Source organism: Arvicanthis niloticus, chromosome 1, assembly GCF_011762505.2.
Source record: "Arvicanthis niloticus isolate mArvNil1 chromosome 1, mArvNil1.pat.X, whole genome shotgun sequence".
Classification (NCBI taxonomy): Eukaryota; Metazoa; Chordata; class Mammalia; order Rodentia; family Muridae; genus Arvicanthis; species Arvicanthis niloticus.
Window position 1 is genome coordinate 73,854,160 of NC_047658.1, and position 14,298 is coordinate 73,868,457.

A 14,298-nucleotide genomic window follows, 5' to 3' on the forward strand; every position below is an offset into this window, starting at 1 on the left:
TTGCTTTTTATTATTTTTATTCATATCACAATAATTTTCCACTTTATTTTTGGTTTGAGAATTATATATGTAAATATAAGGTGTTTTGAACAAATTCAATCATCTTCCCTCTTTTACATCTTCTTCTATGCCTTCCCCTTTTGCTAGAAACATTACATACTCATTTAAAAAGTTACCGAGTCCCTTCCATGTTGCCAGTATATGCATGGGTGTAGGGCCATCTACTGGAAAGCAGACAAACTATTAGGAACACATCTGAAATAAATTTCCTCTCTTTTCCCAGCAGCCTCTTGCTGATAGTTCCTCAAATGTGTGGATTGCAGTGTGTAGATATACAGGGATAAAGAGAATGAAACAATACAAAGAATACACATAGTACAGTCAGTAGCTTCATATTTGTCTGCCATCCATAAAACTTGACTCATGATTGTGTTTTACAGGACAACAAACTCACCTCAGTATTTCCACAAGGTCTGTCTTTGTCGGTGAATGACAAGTTTATATTCCACCAAGTAAAAAATAATCACACATAAAAATCATTTTTAAAAACACATTGGGCCCATTTAATGTTTGCAGAAAAGTTGATTACTACCCAAGAGTATAAAAGGAAGCATATTTGTTTTATGCATTGTTTGGACCTGAAAGTTTTGAATGTCATAATTTTGCATTTGAGATGAGCCTAGACCAATAGAAAGAAGGCCTGTTACCCACCTGTACATTTTTTCAATTCTTTGGAGCAATTAATAACTACAGATACTAGTGCTGGGTGTGGTTGTCTAGAACTTGAAAAGCGGATGCAGGGGGATGCTGAGTTTGAAGCAGACCTGAACACAGAGTGAGTTTCACCCTAGCTTGAGCTATAAAGTAAAACCATTTCAAAAAAATTTCTCAGGAACTGCCAGACTGATTTCTAGAGTGGTGGTACCAGCTTGAATATGGAGGGACCCATGGCCCCAGCTGTATATGTAATAGAGGATGGCCTTATGTGACATTAATGGGAGGGGAGGCCCTTGGTTCTGTGAAAGCTCAATGCTCCAGTGCAGGGGAATGCTAGGGCAGTGAGGTGTGAGTGGGTGGGTGGGTGGGTGGAAGAGCACCATCATAGAAGCAGAGGGAGGGAGATGGGAATAGGCGGCTTGTGGAGGGGAAACCGGGAAGGGGGATAACATTTGAAATGTAGATAAATAAAATAACCAATAAAAATTTAAAAAAATTTCTAGAAACTAGAATATTGGGCATAAACAGCTTTATGTATGTTGCAACTTTATAATATGCCCAGCCTTTCCATGTGTAATATAACTTAGTTTCGAAGAGCAAAGACTCTTATCATGATCACCAACTGAATAGATTCTCTTTTCCTCCTTAGCCTGTTTTTAGGTGGTGATGAGTTTCCACACTATTTTGGATCTAGAAGTGAGTGTTGGAGATACTTTTTACCTGCTTTGTTTCATGGAACCTGACTTCCAGTTCCATCCATGACTGCCAAGTGACAACTGCATTCATTTTCTCTGACTGTCAGATTCAAACCACATTGTTCTCCTTCCAGATTATAGCAGGTGAGTGTGTAGGATAGGGCATAACCTCTGGGAGTTAGTCAGGTACCTTCCACGTTTTCTTTCCTTATTTTCTTCCACTTTCTTTTTTAGATAAGTTCTCTTGCCAGCTCAGAACTTACCAAGTTGTCTAGGCTGGATATCAGTAAGCCCCTGGAATCTTTCTGTTTCTGCCTGCCCCCCACTCTCACTGCTAAGAGTACAAACAAGCAGTTGTCACGATGCCTAGTGTTTTTTTCTCAATGGTTCTGGTATCAAATTTAGATTTTAATTCTTAGAAAAGTAGTATGTTAATAATTGAGGAATTTTTCTCATCCCTAAGCTTGTCTTTAAAATAACAGATAATACACACACACACACACAGAACACACATACACACACATACACACACATATAGCAGGTACTGTTTCAATACATGTGTAATTTTAAATCAATTTACACACATATGTCTTCAAATATAATTTATGGTAAAAACTTTCAAAATCTGTTCCTTTATAAATGCATGGTAGATTATTATTATCTGTAGTCATTCTACTATGCAATGGTACTACAGACCTTTCTAGAATCCATTGATTAATATTTATTTGTTCATCTACTCTTGACTTCTCTCAACTTGTAGTGATCACCAGTCCATTCTCATCTTTTCTGAGATATATCTCTCTGCTCATATCTCATAATGGAGTAATTGTGAGGGGATGCTTCATCTCACTTAACATGATAACTTCAATTCCTATTTAAGTCTTTATAAAATGACACAATTCCATTATTTTTTTTAGGCACAAGTAACATTCCATTGTATAAATACACCACATTTTCTTTTTTTTTTCTTTTTTCTATTTTTTTTTTGTTTGTTTTTTTGTTTTTCGAGACAGGGTTTCTCTGTGTAGCCCTGGCTGTCCTGGAACTCACTCTGTAGACCAGGCTGGCCTCGAACTCAGAAATCCACCTGTCTCTGCCTCCCAAGTGCTGGGATTAAAGGCATAAACCACCACCACCCGGCCACATTTTCTTAACTATTCCTCAGTTGATAGACTCTTGCATTGTTTATATGTCTACAGTTTTGTAACTACTACTGCAACAATAATGTAAAGACAACAGGGGTTACTAGATCACTTACTATTACAACTTTTACCTTTTGAGAAACTTAGATCCATATATAACTATACATAATAAATATATATAATCTAATATATTATATATTTATATAATATACATAATATATAAATATATAACACAAAATATATTATACTATAATATGATTTAATAAATACACGTTATATAACATAAATATATAATATTTATTAGGTTATTCACTAATCTAATAAAATTTGAACTATAACTATACTTTTAAAAAGAACATAGCCATATTTGGAGGCTGGTAAGGTTTATTAAAAATTGGAGAAAATTTGCTGTGTAACTAGCCACATGAGAGTTACAAGGGTAGTCAATATTGGGAGGTTTGGAATGTCTTTGTCAATATGTTAGTCAGCATAGATATGTTTTAATTTGATCACCTTTGAGCAAAAACATGTAAAAGCTTATGTACCCATCACCAATAGGAACAAATCCAGAGGGAAGAATACTTTATAAACAACAGAATCATTGAGCTTCATATGACAGCGCTTGTGGGAGTCACTTTTGAGGATAAGTTGAAAACAAGCAGAAGTGCTTTGTCTTGTGATTGTGCACAGTGTTAAGCCTTTAAGAATCTGATGACAGTGCCTTGAACTTTAAAGTATTTCATATATTGATTTATTTATTTTTCTTTTATTTATTATTACTGTCCGTGTGTCCCTACTAGTGTACACATGCCATGACACAATTGTTGAAGGTCAGAGGACAGCTTTTGAGGGTCCTTTCCAGAGTCCATTCTTTCCTTTCACTCTAAGTTCCAGGATTTGAACTCAGTTCATCAGGCTTACACAGTGAGCACGTTACCTTCTGAGCCCTCTTGTTAGACTCAAAACACTTGTCACTTCACTCAGATCAGGGTGAGTACCAGAGACTTTCCATCATTACTTTCATATAAAGATTGTTGGAAGGGCTTTTGGTTTTTTTGTTGGTTTTTTTTTGTCTTTTGTTTTATGTTTTGTTTGTTTTGTTTTGTGTGTTTGTTTGTTTGTCTGGTCATTTTTACATTTTTGGACATGGGAGCAAATAATCTAGCCTATTGTAGTCATTAAAATGCAAGATGCTGGAAGCACACAGCCTCTGTAATCATCCGAGCTCTCCTAATTGCCCAGATATTTTCAATAAGCTATTCACCTCTCAGTATCTTGGTGCCTCATTTTGCCTAACTTTAAAATGTGTATAAATTATTATTACTTTTTAAATTTTATTTTTATTGGATATTTTATTTACATTTCAGATGCCATCCCCTTTCCCCATTTCCCCTCCCTAAAAAACCCCTATTCCATGTCTCCTTCTCCTGTTTGCTTTTATATATATTTTTTAATGTTAACCAAAAGTTTTATAAGTTTGGTAATGTTCAATATCAATCAGAACTGTAACCCAATACCCAACCTAGATATATCAACTATCTTTGACTGGTGGAGACATGTGAACATCCACATACATGTCCCCACCCCCCTTTCTCTCTTTCATCACCTAGCTCCTCCTCTCCTTACTCCTCCTTTTCCTCTCTGTACTCCTCCCACCTTAGCTCCTCCTACATAAAATAAAACTTTTCTCGAAAAATACAGTGAGAACATAACTATACCAATTTATGTCAGTAAGGTGCAAGATAGACCTAATACCTAGTCCATCATTTTGTTGACTAAACAGAACGTCTGTCATCTCTGCCAACTAAAAGACTTAGTTCTGAACCTGGTTTTTTTTTTTTCTTGGCTTTAGAATAAATGTCAGCTGAAAACCATCTTTTCAAATCTTTTCTCTCAAAGTAAATAGCAAGGATTGGCTATGAGACTATACGTTTTCAACCCCATCAGAAATCCAGAATGACTGAGTTAACTGAAATTATGGGAAGCACAAAGCATAGCTTCTAAACCTTAGCCACTTTATAGAGACCGCTGAACACCTGGATAGACCCTATACTACAAAACATTGCAGCATCTGATCTTCAGCCTTCTGGCCCAGGATCATCTGACAGACCTAGTGATGCAGAATTATTAAGGGCTGATTACTCTGTCTTGGCAGATATAATCAGTCGACTATTCCACAAGTGTGTCCTTTTCTGGAGAGTAATTCATCTGTAGATGGAAAGAGGCAATTCTTGCCTAGTGGCTGTCTCACCACAACTGGAGTAACTCCAAAGATGCTCAATTTCTTCTTAGACTCCAATACAGGAAGCTGTAAGGAGCAGACAGGTCTCTAATCAAAATGAACATTAATACAGAAATGTTTATAACATCAATTCTGTGGACTTCTGATGTTTTGAAAACCAACTATACATGTAAGGTAATCTTGGACTGTTTTCTGTTAACTCCTCTCAGCTATTTCTAAATAAAATATAGAAAACATCCTAACAGTAAACTCAAAGCCATGAATTTGCTATAGGCCCTTAACTAGCAGGCTAATCATCACAAATCAGTTACAAAAGTTAAAGAAGGACTGGGTCTAAGCCTTGTATTCCTAAATGTATTATACAGGCACAATGCCTATGATAGTAACAATATTCATCTCACTTTTATATCAATAAGAAGCTCGTACCAATGAAAACCTTACATTTAAAATCAAAGTAAATTTTGTACCATTTTAGAAATTATAACTTCATCTTAATAACAATTATACATATTTCTACCAGTAGGTTATTGCTATGCAATAAATCCTAGCAAATCCTCCCTATTTCAACAAAACCACTACTTTTCCCTAGAAAGACAGCCCAATATTAATCATCTCAGACCCCAAGCCTAGGGAATAGGGGCACTGACTCTTCATTAATTTCTTCAAGCTGATTATGGGCATTGAGATATTAGAAGAGGGGCGGGGCAAGGAGTAAATTGATAAGCTTCTGACACTGTGTCTTCACTGCATCCAGCTGGAATTCCAGGACATCAGAGGTTCGAGCAGGCCTGCTCAGCTTGCTTGATGAGTAGATACATCAAGGCTGTGTATTCTGCAATATACAATTCTCAAAACAAATTTTACTATCAAGATAAATTTTTGTTTAAATTCTGGAATCTAGTCTTCTGGCAGCCTGTCTCTGTCATGTCTAATCCATATAATTCTGGGAGTTTCTATGAGGGTGTGCTCCCGCTATCCTCCCATTTTCACCTACCTGCTCTCAAATTCCCCAACATTAAGGAATCCAAACTTTCAGGCATCAAGGCCCTCTACTTCCACTGATGCCTAACCCCTTACCTCACCCCCCTCCTCCAATTACTATGAGGGTGTGCTCCCACCATCCTCCCATTCCTGCCTCCCTGCTCTCGAAATTCCCCAACACTAGGGAATCTAAACTTTCAGGTACCAAGGCTGTCTACTTCCACTGATGCCTGGCAAGGCCACCCTCAACTACCTATACAGGTGGAGGCATGAGTCCCTCCCTTTGTGTTCTTGGGCTGGAGATTTTAGAATGGCTACTCCAGCTTGTTTCTTAGGACCATTTGCTTCAAAAATTGTTTTCCAGTCTTTTACTCTAAGGTAAAGTCTGTCTTTGTCCCTGAGGTGGGTTTCCTGTATGCAGCAAAATGCTGGGTCCTGTTTATTTATCCAGTCCATTAGCCTATGTCTTTTAATTGAGAAATTGAGTCCATTAATGTTAAGAGATATTAAGGAACAATGATCGTTGCTTCCTGTTATTTTTGTTATTAGAGGTAGAATTATCTTTGTGTGGCTATCTTCTTTTGGATTTGTTGGAAGAGGGTTACTTTCTTGCTCTTCCTAGGGTATAATTTCCCTCCTTGTATTGGAGCTTTCCTGCTATTATCCTTTGTAATGCTGGGTTTGTGGAAAGATATTATGTAAATTTGGTTTTGTCATGGAATATCTTGGTTTCTCCATCTATGGTAATTGAGAGTTTTGCTGGCTATAGTAGCCTGGGCTGGCATTTGTGTTCTCTTAGGTTCTGTATGACGTCTGTTCAGCATCTTCTAGCTTTAATAGTATCTGGTGAGAAGTCTGGTGTAATTCTGATAGGTCTGCCTTTATATGTTACTTGGCCTTTCTCCCTTACTGCATTTAATATTCTTTCTTTGTTTTGTGCACTTGGTGTTTTGATTATTATGTGATGGGAGGTATTTCTTTTCTGGTCTAGTCTATTTGGCGTTCTATAGGCTTCTTGTATGTTTATGGGCATCTCTTTCTTTAGATTAGGGAAGTTTTCTTCTATAATTTTGTTGAAGATATTTATTGGCCCTTTAAATTGGGGATCTTCACTCTCATCTATACTTATTATCTTTAGGTTTGGTCTTCTCATTGTGTCCTGGATTTCCTGGATGTTTTGTATTAAGACCTTTTTGCATTTTGCATTTTTTTTTAGAATTGTGTCAATATTTTCTATGGTATCTTCTGCACCTGAGATTATCTCTTCTATCTCTTGTATTCTGTTGGTTATGCTTGCATCTATGACTCCTGATTTCTTTCCTAGGCTTTCTATCTCCAGGGTAGTCTTCCTTTGTAATTTCTTTATTGTTTCTACTTCCATTTTTATGTCCTGGATGATTTTGTTCAATCCCTTCATCTATTTGCTTGTGTTTTCTTGCAGTCCTTTAAGGGATTTTTGTGTTTCCTCTTTAAGGGCTTCTACCTGTTTACCTGTGTTCTCAAATTCTTTGAGAGTGTTATTTATGTCCTTCTTAATGTCCTCTATCATCATCATTAGAAGTGATTTTAAATCTGAATCTTGCTTTCCTAGTAATATGGGGAACTCAGGAGTTTTTTGTGTGGAAGAACTAAGTTCTAATGATGCCAAATACCCTGGGTTGCTGATGTTCATGTTCTTGTGCTTGCCTTTTGCCATCTGTATCTCCTTAGTGCTACTTGCCCTGTCTCTGACTGAAGCCTATCTTTCCTATTATCTTCGTTGTATCATAACTGTGTGGGGTGGGTGTTATTACTGGGGTAAGAGCTGGGGCCCAAATCTGCTCAATGCTCAGGCACAGACAGGAAAGGACCAGTGCTCCTGGCCAGGAGTGACTTCCTGGGTCCTGGTGGGTGCCAGTTACTCCCTGTTTGGGGTGGAGCATTGCTGTCTGCTTACCTAAGATACTGCCAGGGTTAGAGCTCCTGGGAGGCCCATTTCCTCTGTGTTCTGTGAGATTGGGGGCAGAGCTGCTGCCCAGGATCTGCTCAGTGCTCCATCCCAGACCAGAAGGCTTATTAATTACTTTCAAATATGATTTTAAAATAAAATGAACACATGTATTTCTAAATATATTATCTGAAAAACATATGTTTCAGTTTTATTGTGACTATTATAACCTTGAAAATATTTATTTGTCTGGAAAGAAATTCCAGAGGAAAACATTGAAGAGCTCCACTCTCCCAAGAATGCACAAAGTCCAGATAAGAACCTATAAAGATACTAGCTGAACACTGGAATGCTAAGAAGAAATTGGATATATATTACAGAAAACGGAAAAAGCTGAGGAGCCACAGAAAAATGAAGCAAGGACTCAAGGGGCAGAGGCTATGGTGGAGATCTGAGCCACCAAAGATGCTGACTTCTTGGCAGTGGATTAGGGTTAAATGTTATTCTCATTTAATATCTCAAAAGTGAATGGCAGAGCTGGCTGTCTCTTGTATCCTGTGGAAAAACATACCCCACCCCTCCCAGACAGGCCTTCTACTGCCCTCCTTGCCTTTGTTCTTCCTACTTTCTAAAACATTTATAACCAAAAAGATTCCCTTACCCTTAACATTTAACAGATCTCTTATTTTCCTGTACTCCCTGAGTACTAAATACACTCAAGATTCACAGCCCATATTCCCTGTAAACTCTTCACTCACTGCCTCCAATAAGTAACAATGAACATTCATTCAGTTTTAATTTAATCATCCCAAGACCTCTCTCTCTCTCTCTCTCTCTCTCTCTCTCTCTCTCTCTCTCTCTCTCTCTCTCTCTCTCTCCCTCTCCCTCTCCCTCCCTCTCCCTCTCCCTCTCCCTCTCCCTCTCCCTCTCCCTCTCCCTCTCCCTCTCCCTCTCCCTCTCCCTCTCCCTCTCCCTCTCCCTCTCCCTCTCCCTCTCCTTCTCCCTCTCCCTCTCTCTTTCTGAGACAGAGTTTTTCTAATCTTTACCTGTCTCAGAAAGGATATACAGCTAGGCATATAGAAGTCATTAAAAAAAAAAAAAAACGGCTATACATCAGAGAAGCTTCCTCTAGCAGCAGACAGGAATTAAGGCAGAGACCCATAATTGGGCAATGCACAGAAAGAGAAAGACTTTGGAGCACTCAGTTATAAATGGGATGTCTCTAATCAAACTTCTTCCCTCAAGGTTCACAAATCTATGCAGAAGCAAGGGTGGGGAAGACTGTCAGAGCCAGAGGAGGTGGATGAATCCAAGGAAACAGAATATTCTAGACACAACAGAACTGGTACACATATGAACTCACAGAAACTATGACACACATACAAGACCTGCACATATTCAAACCAGACAAGATCCAAGCACTGAGAAGGGGAAGTAGACACAATACTGCAACACACACCAAAAAGGTTGCTGCAATTGATAGCTACTAGAAAATAAAAATCAGTTTTCTCCAATAGAACCTTACTGGATATATCAACCACACTCCAAGGCAATCCCATGCCAGGAAAAGTGGGGTCAACAAAAAAATTGGACTTCATGTATTTGTGCATCTTTTGTTTGGTATATTTTGTCTAATTTGCTTTGCTATTATTGTTCTTAAACTAATGATTTTATTTTTATTTTGTTCTTTTGAGGGAGAGATAAAGAACATGACATTAGTGGACAGGGAGATGGGGAGGATCTGGGAGGAGTTGGAAGGAGGGAAGAATATGATCAAAATATATTGTCTGAAGAATATTTAAATAAAAATAAAACTATATGTACTGTACTAACATGCTTGTGAGAAGCCAATGAAAGCTCAGCCATAGAAAACTAATCCTCTACTGAATGATTTCTTGTCATTAAGACACTAAGGTTCAGAATTAATGAGTTGAAACTAACAAATCATAAACAATACTGTAATTTATTAAATGATTAGAATGTACCAGAAACCATGTTATGTTATTTCTTAAAATTGGCATATTTATATATGTCATCAGTAAGCCATTTTTATATTTGAAAGAAGTATAAAATTGACATAGAAATACAGAAATTTATTAATATGACATTTCATGTTTAGAAATTAAACATTTTAACCTTCAGACAAACCCAATCCAAGATCAATAAAGCATTCAATTAATTGTCTACTAAGATGTCCATCTTCCAGAGAGAATCATTTTTAATCATCTCTTTTTGGTTTTCATACATGTTTCCTTTCATGTTTCCTTCACAAGTGTGTCTCTTCTCAATGCCCTGTGACATGGTATTTTTGGACATTCTGCTCTGTATCGCTCAAATTAAACCCAGTTTATAGCTAATAGTAGTATTGGTCAATTGTATTTAGTGTCTCAAGAATAAGTTAATGAGTGAAATAATATGAAATACCATAGAAAACTGATTATATAACCTCTTTAATCAACAAAACAATTACATTTCATAAAACCAATTTTCATAGAACTTAAAAACTGAATATTCAGAGAACAGACCTCTTGAACATTGAAAAAGAGAGAGAGTACTTAAAAGCTAACAAATTATTAGAATAGGGATATTCCACAAAATATCAAAATATAGCTTGTCATATATATACATGTACATATACATATACATATATATATATCTGTGTGTGTGTGTGTGTGTGTGTATTGAATTGAAGAACTGAACCTGTTTTTTTTTCTATATCAACAACATACTTGATATAAGAGTTTGTCCTTAACAGACAGGACAAGGTTGTCCCAAATTACTGCATGTTTGTCTTTTAACAACAGAACAAAGAATGACATTTAGCCTCCATGCATCATTTCATTATTTTTCTATTTATATAGAATTCAGTATGCACACATACACACACAGAGAGAAAATGGAATGAGTGCATTGCATTTAATTTCTACATCCTATACTTTGGCAGAGCTTGCCTTATAAAGAATATTTCATAATTTCACTTGTGCAGACTTCAGAACATCTACATATTAGATGACTTAATACTATTTCACCCATACTTTATGAAAATTGTCTCCACTATTTTCCCCATCATAAACAGTATGCCTGGTATTAACATGCATTTGTTTTAGGTAATGCCCATTTTGTCTCCAAGTAAAAACTTGATTACACTTTCCCGAATCTGCTTAGTCTTGACACCATAAATAATTGGGTTCAATGTAGGGGGCAGTAGCAGGTAGAGGTTAGCCACTATGATGTGGATGTGGTGGGGAATTGTGTGTCCTCCAAAACGATGGGTGAAGAAAGTGAAAAAGGCAGGCACATAAGTGATCATAATAGCACAGATGTGAGATGTGCAGGTGCTGAAGGCCTTGTGACGAGCATCAGCAGAGGACAGGCTCACCACTGCTCGAAGTATCATAGTGTAAGACACAGAGATACAGCAAATGTCAAACACACCAATCAGTAGAGCAACCATGAGCCCATAGATTGCATTGACCTTGGCATTGCCACAGGATACCTTGGCCACAGACATGTGATCACAGTAAGTGTGGGGGATAAGGGTGCCTCTGCAATAGGGCAGGCGCTTGGTGAGGAGAGTAAATGGAAAAATGAGCATTACACTCCTCAAGAAAGTAGCAAGGCCAGCCTTGGCAATCACAGGGTTGGTGAGGATGGTGGTATATCATAGAGGGTAGCAGATGGCTACATAGCGGTCCAGAGCCATGAGCATGAGCACGCCAGATTCCGTTCCAGTCAACATGTGGACAAAGAGCATCTGGACAAGGCAGGAATTAAATCCAATCTTCTTGAAATTGAACCAGAATATACACAGCATATTAGGCACTGTGGATGTGCATATTAGGACATCAGTGAAGGATAGTAAGGCCAGGAAGTAATACATGGGCCGGTGCAGAGTCTCCTCATGGGCAATGAGGTAAATAAGCCCACAGTTCCCCATCACAGCAATCATGTACATGAAACAGAATGGCAGTGAGATCCAGACATGTGCATCTTCCAGCCCAGGAACACCATTCAGGATAAAGAATTCTGGGGTCAGGCTGGAGCTGTTGGCTCCAGACATAATGGCTGGCAAGATGAGAGCATTTTATACTCAGTAATAATTTCAGTGTCCTGGGAAAAATATAAATAAAAGATAAGAAATAATAATAAGGTAGAAAATAAATGGAGCCCTGAAAAATGAGAAATTATTAGGAGCACCCTCCAATATGAGAAAATTTGAAGAGTCTTGCAGGATTCTCTTACTCCAGACTCTCCAACCATTTTCACTTAATGTGAACTATGAGGTTTACTAGTTGATTACCCCACTTATGTTTCAGCTTTCACTCACTATAATCAAATAAGTGCATCAAGCTTAGAATGTTGTCAATAACATTTTGAGCTTGCACTTATCATATGATTATGATTTCCAAAAGTATTATTTATACAATGTGCTAAGATGATGAATAATGAATACTTTATAAATATAAGCAGTAATAATAACTATTACACCCTATTACAAAAAGAAAATCTAGTTTCTATAGGCTCCAAGTAATTCAAATTATTCCTGTGTTATATATATATATTATATATATAATAACATATTATTATATGTGTATATATTACATATATATTACATATAATATCATATATATAATATTACATATATATTACATATAATATATGTATATATATGTGTATATATATATATATATATATATATATATATATATATATATATAGAGAGAGAGAGAGAGAGAGAGAGAGAGAGAGAAAGAGAGAAAGAAACCATATCTTTAAATATTGAACAAAATCCATGGAAACCTTTTAAGAGTTCATGAAAGGCAACTATTATTAGCAGGTAACTAAGCTAGTGGCTACTGTAATTTCTGTAAGAGAATTTGTCTCTGTTTGGAACTTAGGTTTAATGGCTCAATCCTAACATAGCTAGAGGGTTCTTATGCTGACTCGTCAAAGGGGCCAGTATATTTTGAGAGGTCTGAACTGTTAGGTCTGCATTCTGCTTGCAATTTAAAACTAATCCACAAGTGCAGAAATCTAACTGTCTCTCAATGCACAGTAACAAAAATCTACCCACAATGCCCATTGTATCACAGACAGACAACTCAAATATAACTCTTTCTTTGCCTCCCCTACTACAGGGAATTTTGTCCCTTATTTCCCACACTGGGCTTCACTCAGCTCCCATATAGTTATTTTTACCATGATTCGTGGCACTAAAAATATTCCAAAGAAGAAAAAGCTAAGTTGCTAAAAGTCTGTACTCTAAAGGTATCAGAGCTTCTTTCTATAACATATTTACAATAGATATGGAGAAATCCTGACAATTAATGCCAGCTTGTTTACAATACAAAATAGGAGGATAGAGTTGATTTTGAAGGAGCAAATGATTTTTTGTACAGTTTTTTAGAACCCTTAAAAGGAAGTAATCTTTAGTACTACAAACTACTGATATGTTTACACAATAAGAGGAGAATATACTCAGTGCCTGTAATTAGGTACTTGATGTATATTATTAGCTGTTACATTAATAATATATGTGATAAAGTATATACTGTCCATTGACTTGATAATTTGATTGCCCTTTATATTCCTGACAGCATTCTATTTTGGGGAAATGAATTAATTAAGCAATTAAGAAAAATCCCATACATTAGGTTACTAATATTTCAGAGAAGGCTGGTTCCCTTATTCAAACCTAAATAACACAGACACATATTATGCCTTCATAGTATAGATTAAAAATAACACAGGTGCAGAATGACAACATTTAAGATGGCAAGGCAAAAAATCACATGAAAGTTTGAATTTTCTACCAAACATTTAATGTTTGTGTCTGAGACCATGAGTGACAGATCCTAATGCTGATGGGAAGTTTCACAAGCTGAGTGTAACAGGTTTAACAAATCATGATGATGTAAGAACATGATTTTCAAATGCAAGACAGACAAACCTTACCCTTAATTGTCACTTCGAGCAGAGACAGGACAGGTGTGTGAAGTGAGCGAGAGTTATTCTCTCACTGAGGGAGCTCTCCACACAGCAATGTCTGTGAGGTAGCTGCAGTCTCATCTGGCACTCTTTGTGAAGATGCTGTGTGACCTGTGGTTGTGTGGCATTTTGTGTAGGAGGAGTTTTCCAGAGGAGCCTCCTTCAGCAAGTCCTCAATATCCTTATTATTCCAGTCTTGGTTTGCATTACTTTCCTCCTCTCCTCACCTAGAACAGTCCCGCTGGATGCAAATCTGAGCATATCTATCAGTAAACGTAAAGAAAACACACTTCACCCTTGTGGGGACCAATGACTAACTGAGTTTCATTGTCTCCACATAATTATGAGGTCAGTTTACTATTGCTTTACAACTGTGGAAGCCTTTCTACCCCTTTCTCACAGGAACTGTGTTATGGGAGCTCAGGGAGAACTTCTGTGATCTACAACTCTTGAGTTTCTTCATCTTAACCTTTTCTCTCATTTTCTAAAAACAAGTGGCATTAGAAGTCACTCAAACTCACCTCAGTGCTAGGAGAGACCAGAGCAGTGCCCATGCCCAAGAGCCCGAACATGAGGGGTTGTACACCCACCCAGCATTCCTGCATC

General features: G+C 37.2%; 1 pseudogene across 1 annotated transcript; it reads right to left on the reverse strand.

Annotated features, from left to right (window-relative positions):
• Positions 1-10,465: 10,465 nt before the first annotated feature.
• LOC117722491 (olfactory receptor 52N2-like) lies at positions 10,466-14,265 on the reverse strand (annotated as a pseudogene). Its single transcript, XR_013104877.1, has 2 exons — positions 14,214-14,265; positions 10,466-11,814 (listed from the first exon to the last, which is right to left on the reverse strand). The product of XR_013104877.1 is annotated as an olfactory receptor 52N2-like (transcript).
• Between the last annotated feature and the right edge of the window lie 33 nt (positions 14,266-14,298).